This window comes from Ranitomeya imitator, chromosome 4 (assembly GCF_032444005.1).
Source record: "Ranitomeya imitator isolate aRanImi1 chromosome 4, aRanImi1.pri, whole genome shotgun sequence".
Classification (NCBI taxonomy): Eukaryota; Metazoa; Chordata; class Amphibia; order Anura; family Dendrobatidae; genus Ranitomeya; species Ranitomeya imitator.
In genome coordinates this window covers 634,375,977-634,397,458 of record NC_091285.1, presented here as the reverse complement: position 1 = coordinate 634,397,458, position 21,482 = coordinate 634,375,977, and positions in this window count along the sequence as shown.

Sequence of the window (21,482 nt, the reverse complement as noted above, 5' to 3'; positions counted from 1 at the left end):
CAATACAAGTCATAACTGGTACAGGAGGAGAGAGGACCCTGCCCGCGAAGGCTCACAATCTACAAGGGATGGGTGAGAATACAGTAGGTGAGGATAGAGCTGGTCATGCAGCAGTTTGGTCGATCGGTGATTACTGCAGGTTGTAGGCTTCTCGGAAGAGGTGGGTCTTCAGGTTCTTTTTGAAGGTTTCGATGGTAGGCGAGAGTCTGATGTGTTGTGGTAGAGGGTTCCAGAGTAAGGGTGATACGCGAGAGAAATCTTGTATACGATTGTGGGTAGAGGAGATAAGAGGGGAGTAGAGAAGGAGATCTTGTGAGGATCGGAGGTTGCGTGTAGGTAAGTACCGGGAGACGAGGTCACAGATGTATGGAGGAGACAGGTTGTGGATGGCTTTGTACGTCATGGTTAGGGTTTTGTACTGGAGTCTCTGGGCAATGGGGAGCCAGTGAAGGGATTGACAGAGGGGAGAGGCTGGGGAATAGCGGGGGGACAGGTGGATTAGTCGGGCAGCTGAGTTTAGAATAGATTGGTGCGAGAGTGTTAGAGGGGAGGCCACAGAGCAGGAGGTTGCAGTAGTCAAGGCGAGAGATGATGAGGGCATGGACTAGGGTTTTTGCAGATTCTTGGTTGAGGAATGAACGGATTCGTGAAATATTATTGAGTTGAAATCGACAGGAAGTGGAAAAAGCTTGGATATGTGGTTTGAAGGAGAGATCAGCGTCAAGGATTACCCCGAGGCAGCGAGCTTGTGGGACTGGGGAGAGTGGGCAGCCATTTACTGTAATGGATAGGTTCGTTGGGGGGGTCGTGTGAGATGGGGGAAAGATGATGAATTCTGTTTTGTCCATGTTAAGTTTCAGAAATCTAGCGGAGAAGAAGGATGAAATAGTGGACAGACATTGAGGGATTCTGGTTAGTAGGGAGGTGATATCTGGTCCAGAGATGTAGATCTGTGTGTCATCAGCATAGAGGTGATACTGAAAGCCATGAGATTCTATGAGCTGTTCCAGGCCAAAGGTGTAAATGGAGAAGAGCAGGGGCCCAAGGACTGAACCTTGTGGGACTCCGACAGATAGGGGGCGAGGTGAGGAGGTGGTGTGTGAGTGGGAGACGCTGAATGTCCGGTCTGATTTATGGCCCCTTCCAGTAATAATATCCCCTATCCAGTACCCTTTCCAGTAATAATGTCCCCCATCCTGCATCTCTTCCTGGTTTAATATCCCATATCCTGTTCCTCTTCCTTGTATAATGTCTCACATCCCAACTCCTTCCGGTAACAATATCCTTCATCCTGAGCCCCTCCCAGTAATAGTGTCTTCCATACTGGACCCTTCCTGTAATAATGCCCCTAATCCTAGACCCTTTCTGTAATAATGTCCCCCATCCTGAGCTCCACTGTTGTTTAATGCCTCCTATCACAGGCTCCTTCCAGTAATAATAATCCCTATGCTGGGTCCCTTCCATCAATAATGTCTCTCTTTCTGGGTCCTTTTCAGTAATTATTCCCCCATTCTAACAATTTCACGTATTAATGCCTTCCACCCCAGGAACCTTCCTGTAATAATGTCCTCAGCTTGGCATTTACTGGTAATTGATGCTTCCTAGGCACCCCACTTTATGTCTCCATATGAGCTAGGCATTGCATTATGTCATGACATTACAGGGTGTGCTGGGTCGAGGACGCTGGCCACAGAAATGAACTCTATTTCCAACAAGGACAGGAATAGAGGTCATAAGGGGATAATGCAAGTGACAGGAGTGGTGCAGGGATTCCTGTTGTAAATTAATAATAATCACTCATATCAATCGCTGTCCCATTCCAAAGTTCTCATAACCTAAATTTTCTATATTTCCTCTCATTTTAAGAGCGCTTTAAAAACATATCTCTTTAGATAAGCCTATCACATCAACTCACTAGACTAGCTCTTCTCTGTTCCTTCCTTCTAAACATTATTCAGAGTCCGCTCCCTCCTATTCATCTGTCTCCATGCCCTCCATACACATGATAACTGTACCTGATAATTGCACTTAAATACACTGGCTGATGATTATATCATGTAATTTCATATGAAAATCGCGGGACCTGAAATAACAAGTAGAGTTGAGCGAATATGTTCGGAATCGGTGGCCGAATCTGAAATTGCCATATTTGTGCCATATTGTCACCCTATTCGTGCCGAATTTTTGTTTGATCGTTCCGAACATATTCGGTCATTTGTACTCCCATTGACTCCATTAACATTCGGCTGTGTTCGGCGAATATTGCAAAAACAATATGCGCAGCTGAACATAATTGGAACTGAATTTTGAGAAATGTGCTCAACTCTAATAACAAGCACTTTTTACATATTGTGTTTCCCCCTATTATCTTCTAGATTGTAAGCTTGCGAGCAAGGTCCTCGCTCCGAATAACTGTGTAAACTGTCTTACCTTGTATTGAATTTATTGCCTGTACATGTCCCCGCTTAATTGTAGAGTGCTGCAGAATATGTTGGAGCTATATAAAATAAAATAATTATTATATATTGTAATGCCGCGATCACTAGCGGCTTGGGGGATACTCGCTTAGCAACGGGATTCAGTCACACAGGCACAATTTTCTCTATTAAACAGTCTATGCGGTTTATTATGCAGTCATAAACCAGGTCATGCACAGTTCATTATATACTTCATGGAACACAATAGGCACCAAAAGATTGCATTAAGTTGCAGCTTTAACCTAGATACTTCATATACAGCTTGAACTCACAGTTCACCGGGGGGTGTGCGTATGAACTTTCAATGTCTCTACTCATATAGTGCACACGACATTGGTTCGCAGTCTCTAAACTCGCCGGACCTCACTTCGTCCAGTTACCATGGGAAATGACACAGTTTATTACTGACCCTCATCAGTGCACACAGTTCCCCATACTCTGGGTTACCTTCCAGGAGCTCTTGCTCCACACACTGACTCCTGCCAGTACACTCTCTCACAGGGAAGCTGCCGGAGAGGGATCACCGTCCCGGACAATGCCTTGCTCACCAGCCCACCTGACAGTCCAGATCCTCAGATGGGCTGTAGCTCCCCAACACAGTAGCCGTCACCGACTTTGCACATTTGGCCTTTCCGTGCGCTTTTCAGGAATTCGGTCCACACACATGACTTCCCAACACACAGGCCTTCAGGTCCATGGCTTCTCAGTGCGCTATTCAGGGATCCGGTCCACACACAGGACCTCCCAATACAGAAGCCTTCCAGGACCTACACACTCACCACCATGTGACCACACCGTGGTCACATTATGTACCTGTAACCACTCCCATAGGTGGGAGGTATGTGTGGTTAGTCAGACCCGCCCAGCTCTCCAATTAACCCTGCAAGCTTCCCTTTACAAACTGTAGAAATACTTATGGGACTACAGGTGCCACAACAACAACAACATAACTGGCTTACAGTGCAGACTCCCTCTGCGACAAAATACCGGCCATTTACAATCCTGCCGGTCACTGTTTCACAATCATAACCACAGATATGCCTCCCTGTGCATCCCGAGGAGCACCTACAGTGCCCTCTAGCTGTAACAGGGGTCACTGCATTACAATATATAATCATTATGTTTTTAAACTTGAATACCTGGTGGTCACCTGTGCAAATATAGGTAAAGCTCTCAAACTCCATAAAAACATTATCTTGGTCAGATTGGAACCCAGGACATCCAGCACTGCCTGCAAGGCAACAGCCCTAATCACCATGATGTGAAGTTTTACCTTTTAAAACTCGATGGTTAAGGACACATTTATGTTGAGAAGGACAAGGGAGAACAGTTGGGTTCTACAAAAATGAAACACTAACACATGGGTTCTAAGACAATAAGACATTGATAACTTGAGTTAAAAATAGTGAGGCAATGAATTGGGTTCCAGGATATAGGAACATCATTTCTTTAGATTACAATCGATGGTATTTGTGTTTTAAGATGAAAGAGCATCAGAGTTTTATTTTCAGAACAATGGCAATGGATGTCAAACCAAGGAAGCATTATTACTTTCAATTCTGAAGAATTTTACTTTTAACTTATGTTACAGAACAGTAAAGCATGTCATCTGGATTCCAGAACAATAGCTAACAGGAACTTGGTTTTTTAGATATTTGCAATTTGGATTTTAGATTTTTGAATAATGACAGACTAAAATGTGTTCTCGGGCAAATAAGCATTGCTTTATTATTTCAAGTACAATGGCATAGTGAAACTTTGATTATTGAACGATGCAACATTGTTTTATGTATTTCTAGACAATCAAACATCAAGGCAAGGGTTCCAGGACAAAGACACAAAGAAACTTGGATAATATAACATTGGTTCTCATACAAGGAAACACTGAAACTTGTGTTCTTTGATAATAAAACGTTGCTTCTTGTGCAAGGACACACTGAAACTTGTGTTCTTGGATAATAAAACATTGGTTCCCGTACATTGGTTTTTGTACAAGGACAAACTGAAACTTGTGTTCTTGGATAATAAAACATTGGTTCTTGTACAAGGACACACTGAATCTTGTGTTCTTGGATAATAAAACATTGGTTCTTGTACAAGGACACACTGAATCTTGTGTTCTTGGATAATAAAACATTGGTTCTTGTACAAGGACACACTGAATCTTGTGTTCTTGGATAATAAAACATTGGTTCTTGTACAAGGACACACTGAATCTTGTGTTCTTGGATAATAAAACATTGGTTCTTGTACAAGGACACACTGAATCTTGTGTTCTTGGATAATAAAACATTGGTTCTTGTACAAGGACACACTGAATCTTGTGTTCTTGGATAATAAAACATTGGTTCTTGTACAAGGACACACTGAATCTTGTATTCTTGGATAATAAAACATTGGTTCTTGTGCAAGGACACACTGAATCTTGTGTTCTTGGATAATAAAACATTGGTTGTTGTACAAGGACACACTGAATCTTGTGTTCTTGGATAATAAAACATTGGTTCTTGTACAAGGACACACTGAATCTTGTGTTCTTGGATAATAATACATTGGTTCTTGTACAAGGACACACTGAAACTTGTGTTCTTGGATAATAAAACATTGCTTCTTCTGCAAGGATGCATGGAAACTTGTGTTCTTGGATAATAAAACATTGCATCTCATACATTGGTTCTTGTACAAGGACAATCTGAAACTTGGGTTTTTGGATAATAAAACATTGGTTCTTGTACAAGGACACACTGAAACCTGTGTTTCTGGATAATAAAACATTGCTTCTTGTGCAAGGACACACTTAAACTTGTGTTCTTAGATAAATATTGGTTATTATACAAGGATACATTGAAACTTTCGTTCTTGGATAATAAAACATTGGTTCTCATTAGTGATGAGCGAATAACATTGTTGCTCGGGTCTCCCCGAGCACACTCGGGTGGTCTCTGAGCATTTTGTAGTGCTCAGACATTTAGTTTTCATCGCCTCAGCTGCATGATTTACAGCTGCTGAACAGCCTGAATACATGAGGGAATTCCCTAACAAACAGGCATTCCTGACATGTATTCAGCTTGGCTAGCAGCCGTAAAACATGCAGCTGAGGCAGCAAAAACACACTGAAACTTGAGTTCTTGGACAAAGCCACAATACAACTTGGGTTCCAGTACAATGACACACTAAAATTTGGGTTCTAGGGCAACGGCCCTTTGTGTTTTGTGTTTTAGAACAATGGTCAATTTATGAGTTAAGTATCTTTTTTTCCTATTTTCTAGAGCAGTAATGCAATTCCAATTTCATATACAGTGTCTACAAGTAGTATTCAACCCCCTGCAGATTTAGCAGGTTTACACATTTGGAATTAACTTGGCATTGTGACATTTGGATTGTAGATCAGCCTGGAAGTGTGAAATGCACTGCAGCAAAAAAGAATGTTATTTCTTTTTTTTTTTTTTTTAATTGTGAAAAGTCTTTTCAGAGGGTCATTTATTATTCAACCCCTCAACCCACCAGAATTCTGTTTGGTTCCCCTAAAGTATTAAGAAGTAGTTCAGGCACAAAGAACAATGAGCTTCACATGTTTGGATTAATTATCTCTTTTTCCAGCCTTTTCTGACTATTTAAGACCCTCCCCAAACTTGTGAACAGCACTCATACATGGTCAACATGGGAAAGACAAAGGAGCATTCCAAGGCCATCAGAGACAAGATCGTGGAGGGTCACAAGGCTGGCAAGGGGTACAAAAACCCTTTCCAAGGAGTTGGGCCTACCTGTCTCCACTGTTGGGAGCATCATCCGGAAGTGGAAGGCTTATGGAACTACTGTTAGCCTTCCACGGCCTGGACAGCCTTTGAAAGTTTCCTCCTGTGCCGAGGCCAGGCTTGTCCGAAGAGTCAAGGCTAACCCAAGGACAACAAGGAAGGAGCTCCGGGAAGATCTCATGGCAGTGGGGACATTGGTTTCAGTCAATACCATAAGTAACGTACTCCACCACAATGGTCTCCGTTCCAGACGAGCCCGTAAGGTACCTTTACTTTCAAAGCGTCATGTCAAGGCTCGTCTACAGTTTGCTCATGATCACTTGGAGGACTCTGAGACTGACTGGTTCAAGGTTCTCTGGTCTGATGAGACCAAGATCGAGATCTTTGGTGCCAACCACACACGTGACGTTTGGAGACTGGATGGCACTGCATATGACCCCAAGAATACCATCCCTACAGTCAAGCATGGTGGTGGCAGCATCATGCTGTGAGGCTGTTTCTCAGCCAAGGGGCCTGGCCATCTGGTCCGCATCCATGGGAAGATGGATAGCACGGCCTACCTGGAGATTTTGGCCAAGAACCTCCGCTCCTCCATCAAGGATCTTAAGATGGGTCATCATTTCATCTTCCAACAAGACAACGACCCAAAGAACACAGCCAAGAAAACCAAGGCCTGGTTCAAGAGGCAAAAAATCAAGGTGTTGCAGTGGCCTAGTCAGTCTCCTGACCTTAACCCAATTGAAAACTTGTGGAAGGAGCTCAAGATTAAAGTCCACATGAGCCACCCAAAGAACCTAGATAACTTGGAGAAGATCTGCATGGAGGAGTGGGCCAAGATAACTCCAGAGACCTGTGCCGGCCTGATCAGGTCTTATAAAAGACGATTATTAGCTGTAATTGCAAACAAAGGTTATTCCACAAAATATTAAACCTAGGGGTTGAATAATAATTGACCCACACATTTATGTTTAAAATTTATAAAAATGTAACTGAGCAACAAAACTTTTTGGTTTGTAAGATTTATGCATCTGTTAATAAATCCTGCTCTTGTTTGAAGTTTGAAGGCTCTAACTTATTTGCATCTTATTAAACCTGCTAAATCTGCAGGGGGTTGAATACTACTTGTAGGCACTGCATTTCATGTTTGCATGCTATACAGCCTGCAACTGTATTTGTTAGTTATTAACAGAGATGGTTACTCTTAGCATGCACCTGTTCACACCTGTTCTGTTTGGAGGTGATGGTCAGTCTTTGATATTTAAAACAGTGGTAGACTGAACCATGGGTTGTTGGACAATTAAATTTGTTGCTTAGTTCCAGTACAATTACTTACTGAAGCTTGGGTTATTGGGCAGTGAATCTGTGGGTTCCAGACTGTTGGGTTCTAGAGTAGTGTGTGCCACAGTAATACACTGACTCTTGGATCCCACAATAGTCACACACTGGCATTTGGATCTCTGAATAGAGAAATGTAAAACCGTTCCAGGATTATACAGCAACAATCCCTAAATTGCTGACATTTGCATAATGGTCTTCGTGTTACCGCTACTGTCAACTTTATAACCAACGAATGACCACTTAAGTAAATGTATTTGTAAGAGCCTGAAAGAACAATGTTAAATAAATTCTTGAATATTGGTCTACAATGGGATTCAGAGACCGTTCTAATCTGTCATTGGCACGTAGAGACTATTGTGGAATACAAAGGATCCGATATGGCATCTTGCAGATTGTTGAGACCCTGCATTTCTCACGGTGAGATAAACCACATTTTAAATTTCATGGCAGTAATGGTCATTTCATTCATGACCGGAGGACAAGCAGTAAAAAAAAAATGCTGTTGTGATTCAGAAAATCATATTATTTTTTTGCCCAGAGAGCTGCGAAGGTGCCAACATCATTATGCAACTGGCACCTTAACATCTGTGCAATTCTATGCCCAGACCTCTGGAAAAGACATGCAGAAATAATCAGAATATTATCCTTATCCAAACTTCTAATCACATGATTAGCTTCGTGACATGGCAGCTAATTGTTTCATGCTTAATTCATGCAGGATCTTAGCCTGTATATCATTATGTGGTCTCTTTACCTCTTTCAGGGGTATTGTAATCTGCCTGATGGCACGAACAATAGACTGAAGAAGCACTATCATCAAAATTTTTATCCTCCTAATATGTTGCAATCATCATATTATATAGCGCCGTGAACTCACAATTACTCATTTTGCCCTACTAACAAGTTAATTTTTGTTTCTCTTTTTTTTCTGCTTTTTGTAGAAACAGGAAGTCTCTTTTCCCTGCTGTTAGGGCGGTCTGCAAGTCAGACCCTCAGGGATATTGGATGGTTGCCAAATGTGTGAGTTCTCCGGAGAAATGACGGACAGAGACAGATGTGAATCTGTATCAAGCCATAACGTTTTAATGTAAAGTCATTCAGTTATATACACTTTTGAGTAGGCGTATACATTATGTTTGTGCTCAGATCAGCTGTTTATTACATATGAGATCATTCTTAATTTACCAGGTTTATTCCTAATAAGGACAGAACTGTGGACAGGTAATCATAAGAGGTAACTTGGGTTTAGACACGTAAGGGGCTAAAGTCCCAAGTCCCATCCCAACCTTGTCAACAACTTTAATCAATAGTAAGCAGAATTAGTCTCAGCAAGGTGAAACATGTCTGGACATATTCAGAGACATATATATGAATTATAAGAACACATTAAGGTGGTCCCTGATTTCCCTATCAGTCTCCCCTTTTGAGATTAGATATGACTCTACCCCTAACCCACAGGTGCTGTCACTGGCCTAATGCCAATGTCGGACTTTCTTGTCACTTCTTCGGCCGAATCCCCCATAGGATGGGGAGATCATATCCTATTCTCAATCATAGCATTTCATATATTCATTATTGCGAGTGTTAATTTGGGTAATCCCTCTCCTCAACTCCTGTCCCAGCTGCTCTATACCTACCTACTGCCAGAGACTTTCACAATGATGACTCATGCACGGAAAATAGACTACCTGTTTCTACATGGAGCTTAGAAGGATTCAGCTAGTCTGCTTTAAATCACGTGATATCATAGACCTAATTGAAAAGAGAAGAATTAGTGGGTAGAAGGGAAAAATGAGCAATTGTAAGTACACAGTGCTATATAATATGATAATTGCAAAATATTACGAGGATACAAATTTTGATGGGAGGGTTTCTTCCAGGACGACCTGTCATATATCCTATCTGTTTTAGTAAATACTTGTGTTTCTTGTTAAGTAACAACTCTAAGGCTACTTTCATACTAGCGTCGGACTTGGCCCGTCGTAGGTTCCGATGCTAGCAGTGAAGGCGCCGCAGAACGGAGGCAGCGAATGCATTTTTCCTGCGCATCCGCTGCCCCATTGTGAGGTGCGGGGAGGTGGGGGCGGAGTTCCGGCCGCACATGCGCGGTCGGAAAAAGCGGTCCGTCGGCAGCAAAAAACGTTACATGTAACGTTTTTTGCTCCCGGCGGTCTGCCACAACACGGCGCAACCGTCGCACGACGGTTGCGACGTGTGTCAATGCGTCGCTAATGTTAATCTATGGGGCAAAAATGCATCCTGCAAACAACTTTGCAGGATGCGTTTTTTCCCATAAACGATGCATTGCGACGTATTGCAAAAAACACTAGTGTGAAAGTAGCCTAATGCATTTTTTCACAGCTCTGCATAGGCTACTCCTCTCTTATGCCCCTTAGAAATGATTAAATAAAGCTACAGCTGAATCTTAGAATTCTCATTGTAGGGCTTCATTTACTTTGTAGTGTGGTCAAAATTAGAGATGAGTGAACCTGCAAAGTTGTCCTCTCAAGTCATTCACAACGTACCACACTTGTACTCTGTTCTGCTGGTGCACAGGCTGGTAAAAAATGTGTGAAATGACTCACAGAAATTGAGTATGCCACTTATACTGCTGCTGCTAATGTTTTTGCAGTGACGCCTTAACGTTCTTGGGGTTGGAAGTCTAGAACTGTGAGGCACAATGTTTGCTACACTGCTGTCTTGGGGAAAACCACTCTTAATGTGACATGCGGAAGTAGTGCTAAGTGCTGTGCTTCAAAAGCATCCAGCAACTAGAGGGGTTAATACAGTCACAGGAGACAGGGAGTGGTTAGCAGACATTGTGGGACACTTGTTTACTGCTCTGGCAGCAGCCAAAGGGATGAGAGGTGTGTGATCTCTCTCTCACAAAAGTTTAGGCAAGTGAACCATAGGGACACACAATTTCAAACAGAGTGGAGTTGAGCTATTCCCTGTACTGCTAGTTGAGAAAGTCTATCAGGAGCAGGAAGATAAGGACTGGAAGAAGTTGTGTTACAGGGATAATCTTCATCAGCAAACCCTCCTCCCTCCTCTATTACACTGTACTAGAAGAAATGCTGTGTACTACCTTTGTAAAGAGTCTTGATCTGTGCTGAACTGTGCTATCAAAAGAGACTGTTAGTCAATGTGCCTCTAAGAAGCAACTGTACTGTTTATAAAGCCTGTGCTTAAGAGACTTGAATTGTACTTGATGTGCTGTGACATTAAACTACACTGTTCATGTTCATGAGGACTCTATCAATTGTATTTGTGTCTGCAAGTGGATCCATCTTGTGCCTGAGGAAGCTGCAGTACATGGTCGCCGTGAGTAACGGTTCCCCCAGAGTTCCAAAAAATTCATGAGACCTGTCCCGCATCTATCTTAACTTAGCAGCGTGCTCGTCACATTAAGATTGTCTATGAGGGTGTTTTGATACTCCAGCATGCGGGCGTCCCTTTCCAGGTGGGAAGCATCTGGCAAAATTTACTCTTGTACTGTGGATCTAACAGAGTGGCAACCCAGCAGTCAGAACTATTTCTAATCCTTACAATACAGACATCATGCTGCAGATAGTGCAGCAAGTAGGTTCTCATGTGTTGGGCGCTTCCAAGATGTCCAAGTGCATGGTGTGTTGGAGGTGGGGTAACACTCAAAGTTGCTTCCTCCTTTCTATACCACCAACCATTATCCTCTTCATCTCCTGACTGTTGTACCTCTTCCTCCTCATCCTTCTCAATTTGTTACTTGGCTCCTGCACCTTCACAAACACTTTATCTGGTACCATGAGTCACCCTCAATCACTGTAATCCACCCTCCCATGGCACCCTCCTGAGAGACGACAGTCCGGAACTTAGAGATATTGTTATCCCTTCCACTTCCTCTTCTGCTTCCACCTCTTCCTGTAGGACCACCACCTCCTCACGCAGACTATTCAAAGTGTGCTCCAGCATGTAGATGTCCAGAATATTTATGCTGATGATGGCATTGTCAGAGCTCACCATCCTTGTAATCATTTGAAAACTATGCAGAAGGGTGCAGATGTCCTTCATCTGTGCCCACTCTGCAAGCGTGATTTGCACCACATCTGTACTGCATTGGCACAGGCTATGCAAAAGGACATACTGCACTAGGGCTTTTCACTCCTGCCACAGTTACTGCAGCATGTGCAGAGTGGAATTCCACCATTTTGGAACATAGCAAATAAAATTGTTAGCCAGTAGGCCGAAAGACCTCTATAGTGATTAGTGTTGAGCATTCCGATACCGCAAGTATCGGGTATCGGCCGATATTTGCGGTATCGGAATTCCGATACCGAGATCCGATATTTTTGTGATATCGGGTATCGGTATCGAATCAATAGGGATGTGGAAAATAAAGAATTAAAATAAAAAATATTGATATGCTCACCTCTCCGGCGGCCCCTGGACTTCACGCTGCTATCCGGGAGGCTTCTTTGTTTAAAAAGCGCGCCTTTCGGACTGGTGAATGACGTCCCGGCTTCTGATTGGTCGCGTGCCGCCCATGTGACCGGCACGCGACCAATCAGAGGCCGCGACGTCATTCGCAGGTCCTCAATTCCTATAATTAGCAGTTTTGTGAATGAGAATGACGTCGCGGCTTCTGATTGGTCGCGTGCCGCCCATGTGACCGGCACGCGGCCAATCAGAAGCCGCGACGTCATTCTCATTCACAAAACTGCTAATTATAGGAATTGAGGACCTGCGAATGACGTCGCGGCCTCTGATTGGTCGCGTGCCGGTCACATGGGCGGCACGCGACCAATCAGAAGCCGGGACGTCATTCACAGGTCCGAAAGGCGCGCTTTTTAAACAAAGAAGCCTCCCGGTTAGCAGTGTGAAGTCCAGGGGCCGCCGGAGAGGTGAGCATATCAATATTTTTTATTTTAATTCTTTATTTTCCACATCCCTATGGATCCCAGGGCCTGAAGGAGAGTTTCCTCTCCTTCAGACCCTGGGAACCATGAGAATACCTTCCGATACTTGATGTCCCATTGACTTGTATTGGTATCGGATATCGGTATCGGCGATATCCGATATTTTTCGGGTATCGGCCGATACTATCCGATACCGATACTTTCAAGTATCGGACGGTATTGCTCAACACTAATAGTGATGCAAGTTGATGATCTATGGGGTGCTATCATTGAAAGTTAGCACACAACAAACGTGCTTTCTGCAGCAGCGCATCCAGGCCGGAATAGTGACAGAGAAATTGCTGTACCACTAGGTTGAAGGTGTGCGCCATGTAAGGCACATGTGTGAGGTTGCCCTGGCGTAGTGCCACCACCAGGTTTTGTAAGCTTATTGCACACCGCCTTTCCTGGCTCCAGGTTCAGTGGATAGAGCTACTGCTCTAACTTGGCCTGGATAGCCGACCACAACTCTTGACCTGTGTGACTGCGATCTCCAAGGCATATTAATTTTAACACTGCCTGATTGTGGTAAGCCTTGGCTGTGCAGGACAGAAGTGGGGGGGGGGAGGGGGGAATTCTTTCCGCACTGTTAGAATGCGTGTCTCAGTAAGGGAGAGGATGAGGGCCCAGGTGGAGGAGCCAGAAATACCCAAAAAGAAAAGGAGTACTGTCCAAAATTTGTAAAAATGTATATCAGTTTATTAAATAGTCAGTTATTAACGTACCAAACTAGTATGACAAACATCTACATACAGAGGGATCAGGTCAGTGACAGGTATACCGGCAAAATGTCATAAAAACATAAAGTGCCTAGTGCTCATAATTACTATGGGAAGCATCCGCAATATAACCCACCATAAAGTGCATTAACCAAATACAGATTCATTGCATGGTGGCGACATTATAGTATATAGCGGTGCTTGTCAGGAATGCTTACCCATATAGTAGTATGGTGCCGGACCAGTGTCTCGCCGCTACCAAAGGTAGCCTTGGCTGTGCAGGACGGAAGTGAGGGGGAATTCTCTCCGCATTGTTAGAATGCGTGTCTCAGTAAGGGAGAGGATGAGGGCCCAGGTGGAGAAGCCAGAAGCAGTGGAGGAAGTATTAGATACAGAGGTTTGTCCCGCAAGCCTTGAGGATTCCAAGACTTGTGGAGCAGCCCCTTGACCGCCTGCCCCCACAGCCACCAGAGTCACCCAGTGCCCAGTTAGCGATATATAATGCCCTTGCCCATGTTTGCTCATCCAGATGTCAGTGGTGAAATTCACCTTGGCAGACATTGATTTTTTTCAGGGAATGGGTGATGTTATCTGCGAAATGCTGATGTAACGCATGCACAGCTTACTCAAATAAGTAATGGAGACTGAGCAACTGGTACTGGGAGACTGCTACGGCCATCAACTTTCAGAAACCCTCTGTATCCACCAGGCGGAAAGCAGCTGGTGGAATTCAAGCTCTTAGCTTTGGCAAGTGTAGGATCAAACATTATTTTATGTGACCACAACCAAGAGCTGGCTGCTGTGCTGAGAGAGAGTGGAGTAGGGTGAACAGGACAAACTGCTGGACTGAGAGTGAGGTGCAGGCAGCGATATTATGGTGGTTTCAGAAAGATGTGTTGTGCTAGGTGATACAAAAACAGCAGGCATTTCCACTTCCATAACAGCTGACGGGCTCTCCCTCACCATGACTGTAGTGGGTAAAGAAGTGAAGTTTTTGTAGCCGGAGAACAGAACACTTGGCACGGTGACAGAGGAGGAAGAAGCAGCAGATTTGGTTGATGGGATGGCCAGTGGTTGGCGAGGCCCACTAGTCCGCATTTTAGCATAGTGAGATTCACAGACTAAGGCATGTTGATCATGCATGTGTTGGTTCATGCATGTAGTTGTTAAATCATTGCCTCTCCTGAGTTTTTTTGGCAGGTAACATGAGTTGGGGCATCCTTTGAGGTCTCTAAAAGGAAAAACAAATAGAGTTTCCTGGTTGCACCCCAATATCAGGACTTATGATTTTTAATAGAAAATGGGGCCTCCTGATTCCTCACTGCAACCCAGTTCTATCCCAAAGGATTGGGATTAGCAAATAGGGTCTCCTAGTTGAACCCCTCTGTTAGGCCTAGCTATTTTTTTTGAGGAAATAGGCCCTCCTTATTCCTCACTGCAAGACAGTTTTAGCACCAACGAGTTGGATTAGAAAAGAGGGCCTCCTATCTGAACTCTTATATTAGGCCTAACATTTTTTAAAAGGAAATAGGGCCTCCTAGTTCCTCACTGCAACACAGTTTTATCACAAACTATTTGGATTAGAAAATAAGGCTTCCTGGCTGAAATCCTGTTAGGCCTAACAATTGTTAAGAGGACATGGGACTTCCTGATTCCTCCTGCAATACAGTTTTTGCCCAAACGATTTTTAATTAGCAAATGGGACCTTTTGATTGCAACACAGTTTTAGCATAATCTAGTTAGATGCTGGAAGATCGATTTCACAAAGGACAGGATCCTATTGAGCTAACTGACAAGTTCACTTTCAGCAGTAGAAGCAGGAGCGGAGGAGAGAAAATGGCAACAGCTAAACAAGATGTCCACTTTTTATATGGACGGGGACATGTAACTTCATTAGTCAATCACAGAAGACCTTGTGTCATGAGGTTGTGGATGGTTTCTGTGCCCTGATTGGCTGCCGGAATGTACACACATTAAGTTATTAAAGAACAAAAAGAAAAAAAATTACACTCCGCTGCCTATCTGACCTAGACACACTCACTCCCCTCATAAAACAGGTCTCCCCACTGCTCATCATACAGCACCACTATCCTAGACAAAGTCAAAACAGAAGCATTAGTGGAAACGTGATCATTTACCAATCTGTGACTGAATTTTGATGACTTTGAGGAAAAATGCTCGGGAAACCGGACAAGAATCCAAATGTGCTATGTTCGTGCCAAATTTGAGATTGGCGAACATTTTCCGAGCAAGTTTGCTCATCTCTAGTCAAAATGTCATCCGCTTTTCTCATGTGTAGAGAAATAGAAGGAAAATTCTCAACCTTCTCCATTTTGACAATCCGTGAAAATTGGACCGCACTCAGATGTCATCCGGGTGCGGTCCAAGTTTTTAACAGACCCATTGACTTGCATATACGATTTTGATCTGACCCCGGGTTCATGGACATGTGAAAGGGTTCATAGACTATGACAGTGCTATCTATGAAAACCCAAAAATTTGGATATGTGAAAGAGCCCCTGATAAGAGTATTTACCTATACAGTCTGCCACTGACAACACTGATTAAAAAATGCAGGACACTCACTCAATTTATTCACAGATTTACAAGAGGGGTAAGAGAGTGATGGCAAAAAGAGGCTCTAAATTGTTATTTTTCTCAGACTTGTCAAGAATAGGGATGGGCGGATCTGTTCGGGTTTGAGTTCGTGCGAACTATAATTCAAAGTTCGGTTCAGGTACCAGAACTGTACTCGAACTTGAACCGGAACCTGGAACCATAGAAATCAATGGTGACCCGAACTTGGGAGCTGGAAAATCTCTACCTCTTCTTCTCTTTCTCCCTCTTTCTCTCTACCCCATCTCTCCCCCCTAGTTGTAAAATGGACTTCCAGGAGAAGTCCGTGTTCGGAGTTCAGCACTGCACACAAACCCCGAAATTTACAGCTCATATTTAGTCAAGAAAGCACTTTAATGCTTCTCAGAGGCACAATTGCCATTGCTTTGACTGCTGAAAATGGAGTAGGACATGACTTATAGAACACCTTTCTCTTAAATATACCTGGTGTATATGATTTGTTCCTGCATCTCTCCATTCCTGAGATATGGCCCCTTCTTTCCTGTATATACAGTGGGTATGGAAGGTATGCAGACCCCTTTAAATGTTTCACTCTTTGTTTCTTTGCAGCCATTTGATAAATTCAAAAAAGTTAATTTTGTTGACTGAGAAAAAACAGAAATGTAGAAATTTTTGCAAATTTATTAAAAAAGAAAAACCGAATGACTCCCAGACTATGGGAAATAAGATTCTCTGGTCTGATGAGACGAAGATAGACTTTGTTGGTGATAATTCTAAGCGGTATGTGTGGAGAAAACCAGGCACTACTCATCACCTGCCCAATACAATCCCAACAGTGAAACATGGTGGTGGCAACCAACATGTTATGGGGGTGTTTTTCGGTCTTTGCTGAGCCCCGGTATGCCTAATACTGGTTAGAGTCCGTTACCTGTCAGCGACGCCGCACAGGTTACCCAGATATCTCTTATCCTCAGAGGCATCCTCCAACACTTCTCACTCTGGCTCAGGCTTGCCAGCACTGCCACCAGTGCACAAGCACACAGACTCTAGACACAAACCCTTGGGTGGGTATGTAGGTGACTGGACTCACCCATCTCTCCAAGTTACCTGGAAGCCTTCCCAATCTATAGTACACACTCAGCAGTAGATCTGCTGACAAAACAAGCTCAGGTAATGCATCCTTGGCAACGGATGCCGCCGCTTGCACCGCTGAGAGCCGGGGGCCGTCGGAGGGTAAATATATCCATATTTTTTATTTTTATTCTTTTTTTTACATGAATAAGGATCCCAGGGCCTGAATGAGAGTCTCCTCTCCTCCAGACTCTGGGAACCATCCAGGACCGCTCCCTGCACACGCCATACCCGGCGTATAAGGCGACCCCTGACTTTTGAGATGATTTTCAGGGGTTAAAAAGTCATCTTATACGCCGGAAAACATGGTACATCTGTTAGCCAGCTTGACTACATGCGGGGATTCCCTAGCAACCAGGCAACCCCCACATGTACTTATGCTGGCTAACAGATGTAAATCATTCAGCTGCGGCGCTGAAAACTACAGTAAATCTCTGAGTACTTACAAATACTATGATATACCAATGATGCTTGCATGAGGTGACCCCTTTAAAACCTTGTCTTTCTTTATCATTTTTTTCCCCTTTCAACCACATGTTTGAAAAAAAAGTCAGTAAATTCTGTCTTCTGTTCTCCTGTCAGGTATTTATCAGGATAAAAGAAATCAACAGTTTGGAGCTCACAGATGTCAAAGAACTTTGACAAATCTGTCTGTAAAGATCAAAATATTGGTTTCTTTTGACATAAAATGCAACAAGGACTGGAGGGCCCGACTCATAATATGTCTGCCGCTAAAAAAATCTGTATTGGAGCTAAAAATGAAGTTGCGAAGAACGAGACGCCTAATACGTGACTCTTATTGAAGTTGAAATTGTGGCAGAGAGCTAGCTGGATTCTTGGAGGCTTCACTAGAGGTATGTTTAGTAGATGAGAAAGGTCCATTCTGTAGAGATTCAGTGAGATCTCATTTAAAATATTATGATAAATTCTGCAGATACCACCCTGAGGAGTAACTGGGTCCCAGTGCCAAATCAGTAGCATGTGTCACCTCCTGTCAATTTTCTGGCACCCTTGACACCATATACAAAATTAACGAGGTAGAGGTCTTCAAAAAAAAAGAAAAGGCACACAGTATGAACAGTTGTAAGGCTGACAGGGTGGTAATTGTGGCAACTGGCAGTTCTGTTCCCACACCCTGGTGCCCCACAGATAAAATACAATGTCCCTTCTGCTGCATGTGCAGCATGCGCAGCAGCACACTTACATTCACTGCCAGGGTCCTTTCAAGTTCGGTCACTGCCGTTCCGCTTTCCTGAACTCCACAAAACATCTCAGAGTCACAGTTCTTTTCCAACAGTTTAACTTTACTCCTCAGCAGGACATTCAAAATACTGGCAGCACAGGTTATGCATAGAGACATCTTCTGATCTTTCCCTGCTGTCCGGGCAGCCTCTATACTTTCTATCACTTCTGTCTCCCTTCTTCCATCAATCCCTGCCATATCACTAGACAATTCATGATCCACCCATGCCTTCAGTGTCACCAGCTCCCTGCCAGCCCCTTGTCCAGTTCTAATAGGGATAGGTGCCGGAAATGCCATCTCAGCTACTCCCGCCCCGGTCTTAGACCCAGATCCTTCTTGGGATGGTCCTTCTTAGCTATGCCCGACTGCCCAATCTGCTGCCTGGGGCTCCTTACTGCCATAGAAGCTTTATCCCCACGGCCTGTGAACCTTCTGCTCTCACTGCTGCATGTAGCTTGCACTGGGCAAGGCTGCCCGGGCTCTGCTGCCTAATCCAGAAGGCTTTTGTGCTGATTTTGGGCCATAATACATATTAGGATAGACTTGAGTAATTTAATATGTATAGTCTGGGACAAGTTGAAAAATGTAAACATTTTTATAAGCATTGATCCGGGTTTGAACAGCCACTTGAGTAGTCCGTGAGAAGAACAGAGCCATGTGAACCTTCTCCTGCCTGTTGCCATCTATGGTACATCATCTGATTAGTATGCCCAGCGTGATGTCAACATGATAATCACTATGGGCCTACAAATCAGAAGAGGCACCAACAATGCTCGTAGTTAGCAGGAGTTTTATAGGACTGTTTTTGAGTTGCCAATGTGCTTGCTGGACCATGGATCCGCAAACCTTTTTGCTCAACTCTTGTTATTTACTTTCGAAATTTTACTGATCTAAACAAAGATGGTGTAAAAACAAGAAATGGAGAAGTACAGGAGTTACACTACAATGAGCATACTTTCAGAAACAGTTGTCACACCTTAAAATATGCTTCTGGGCGAGGTGGTAAAAAGAACATTGAATGACTGAACTTGAAATACTCAGTCCCTTGAAATACTCAGTCACTGAAAAAAACAGAAGGCTATACTGTTCTTGTCATCAAAAAGCTATAAAAATCTGACAAACAAAGTGTGAACATACCCTTATAGACATCACGAGGTAAGGTTGAAAAACTGATGATCCGACTCATAGATTGTAAGCCTGCAAGCAGGGCCCTCAATCCTTTTGGTATCTGAGTTATGTATTATTCTGTAATGTCTATTGTCTGTACAAATTCCCTCTAAAATGTAAAGTGCTGTGGAATATGTTGGCGCTATATAAATAAAAATTATAATTATTGTATTATTATTATATCTAATTCAGGTGTGCACCAATAACTTCATTTTCCCTGGGTGAATGAACATCTGTCTACATCTCTGGCTCATATTATACCCCCAAATGTTCACCATTGTAGACCATAATAAATTAAAGAAGCTAATAAAAAGGAAAGAAGCCTACAAAATTGCAATAAATCCATTTTAATGGACGTAATTTTTCCACATGGTGGCTTTATGTGCAGCTACAGATGGTTGAAATGAAGAAATAATTTCGTTTTTGGATAGAATGATGACAATGTAGCTGATTATCAAAAGATGTACATGTGGTGCCGAGGTCACCTAGTACCAAGAGCATGCTGTGTTATATGTCAAATGTATTGGATCAGAAAAAATAAATCAAGATAGGAGTGAGTGCGTCTGACCAGGGGGCGTCCATAATGAGGCGGCTATGTCAGACGGTGAGATTTAGGAGTAGAAAAATGATGGTGTTAACCCCAAAATATCAATTTTCTTGGTGTAAATTTCTGCTGTTGTTTACCTTGTAAGGAGAGGAGACCTTGAAATATTAAGAGGTGAAGTAAATGTATTTAAGATTTCTTCTATTCTAAGCAAACACAATCTGTCTATGTGATCTGCAGGGGAGGGAAATCCACGTTTGGCCATATTAGGTACATTGCGAGCCAGTTTGAGCTCTTGTCTGCATGATGTCAGTAAATACTTAATTAAATGAGGTCAATTTACTGCTCAGTAATTGGAGAATTCTAGGACGTGGCTCAAGTGACTATACAGGAGGTGCTGAATGTGCCCAAACATAGCTCAATGCCACAAGCACAGGCGGCCATAACTGCAGAATCTCACAATGTCGTCCTATTGTATTATACTTCACGGAAAGAGCTCAAGTTTGAAATGAGAGAATTGAATTAACCTTCAATTAAAAGAAAAATTGGATTTGGCTGAATTTGAATTTTATAAGATTCACTTTGGTCGAAAAACAGGAAAATTGGAGGACGGCTGACCATGCACAAATTTTGTTGGATTAGAAAAGGTTTGGAAGGAATTTAAAAACAAAAAAAATTACACAATGCTCTCGTCTGTTCTGCTGCCTAGCCATCACGCTTGTCAGCGACTGAGATGACGATGACACCAAAGATGACCCACTGAAGACTACACCAGTGACTGTACCTAAGAGGACGACCAGGCTATAGTGAGGCTGTGCGGTGGGACAGGTAAGGACCGGGTGAGTAAACATTTTAAAAATAATTTTGACATATGTTCATTATACTTTGGAGTCTGAGTTCGAATTTCAGCAGATTTGCTCATCACTAGCTCAAGTACATGGATTCGAAACGTTGCCACTATACATAGGCTGATTAAAGCTTTTTGCATTTTTGAAAGCCCATACTATGTACGCTGCCTACTAGGGTTGAGCGAAACGGGTCGAAATATTTCAAAAGTCGCCGACTTTTGGCAAGGTCGGGTTTCATGAAACCCGACCCGACCCCTGTGTGGGGTCGGCCATGAAGTCGGCGATCTTTTGAATCTGGAATCGGAATTCCGATACCGATTCCCGATATGTTTAAGATATCGGGAATTGGTATCGGAATTCAGATTTAAGTGTAAAATAAAGAATTAAAATAAAAAATATCGCAATACTTACCCTCTGACGCGCCCTGGTACTAACAGGCAGCCTTTCTTCCTTAGAATCAGCCTTCCAAGACCTTGCGGTGACGTCGCGGCTTCTGATTGGTCGCGCGACGTCACCGCGACGTCATCGAAGGTCCTGGAAGCGCTGATTCTTAGGAAGGACCTTCGGTGACGTCGCGGTGACGTCGCGGCTTGTGATTGGTCGCGCGGCCGCCCATGTGACCGCCGCGCGACCAATCAGAAGCCGCGACGTCACCGCAAGGTCTTGGAAGGCTGATTCTAAGGAAGAAAGGCTGCCGGTTAGTACCAGGGCGCGTCAGAGGGTAAGTATTGCGATATTTTTTATTTTAA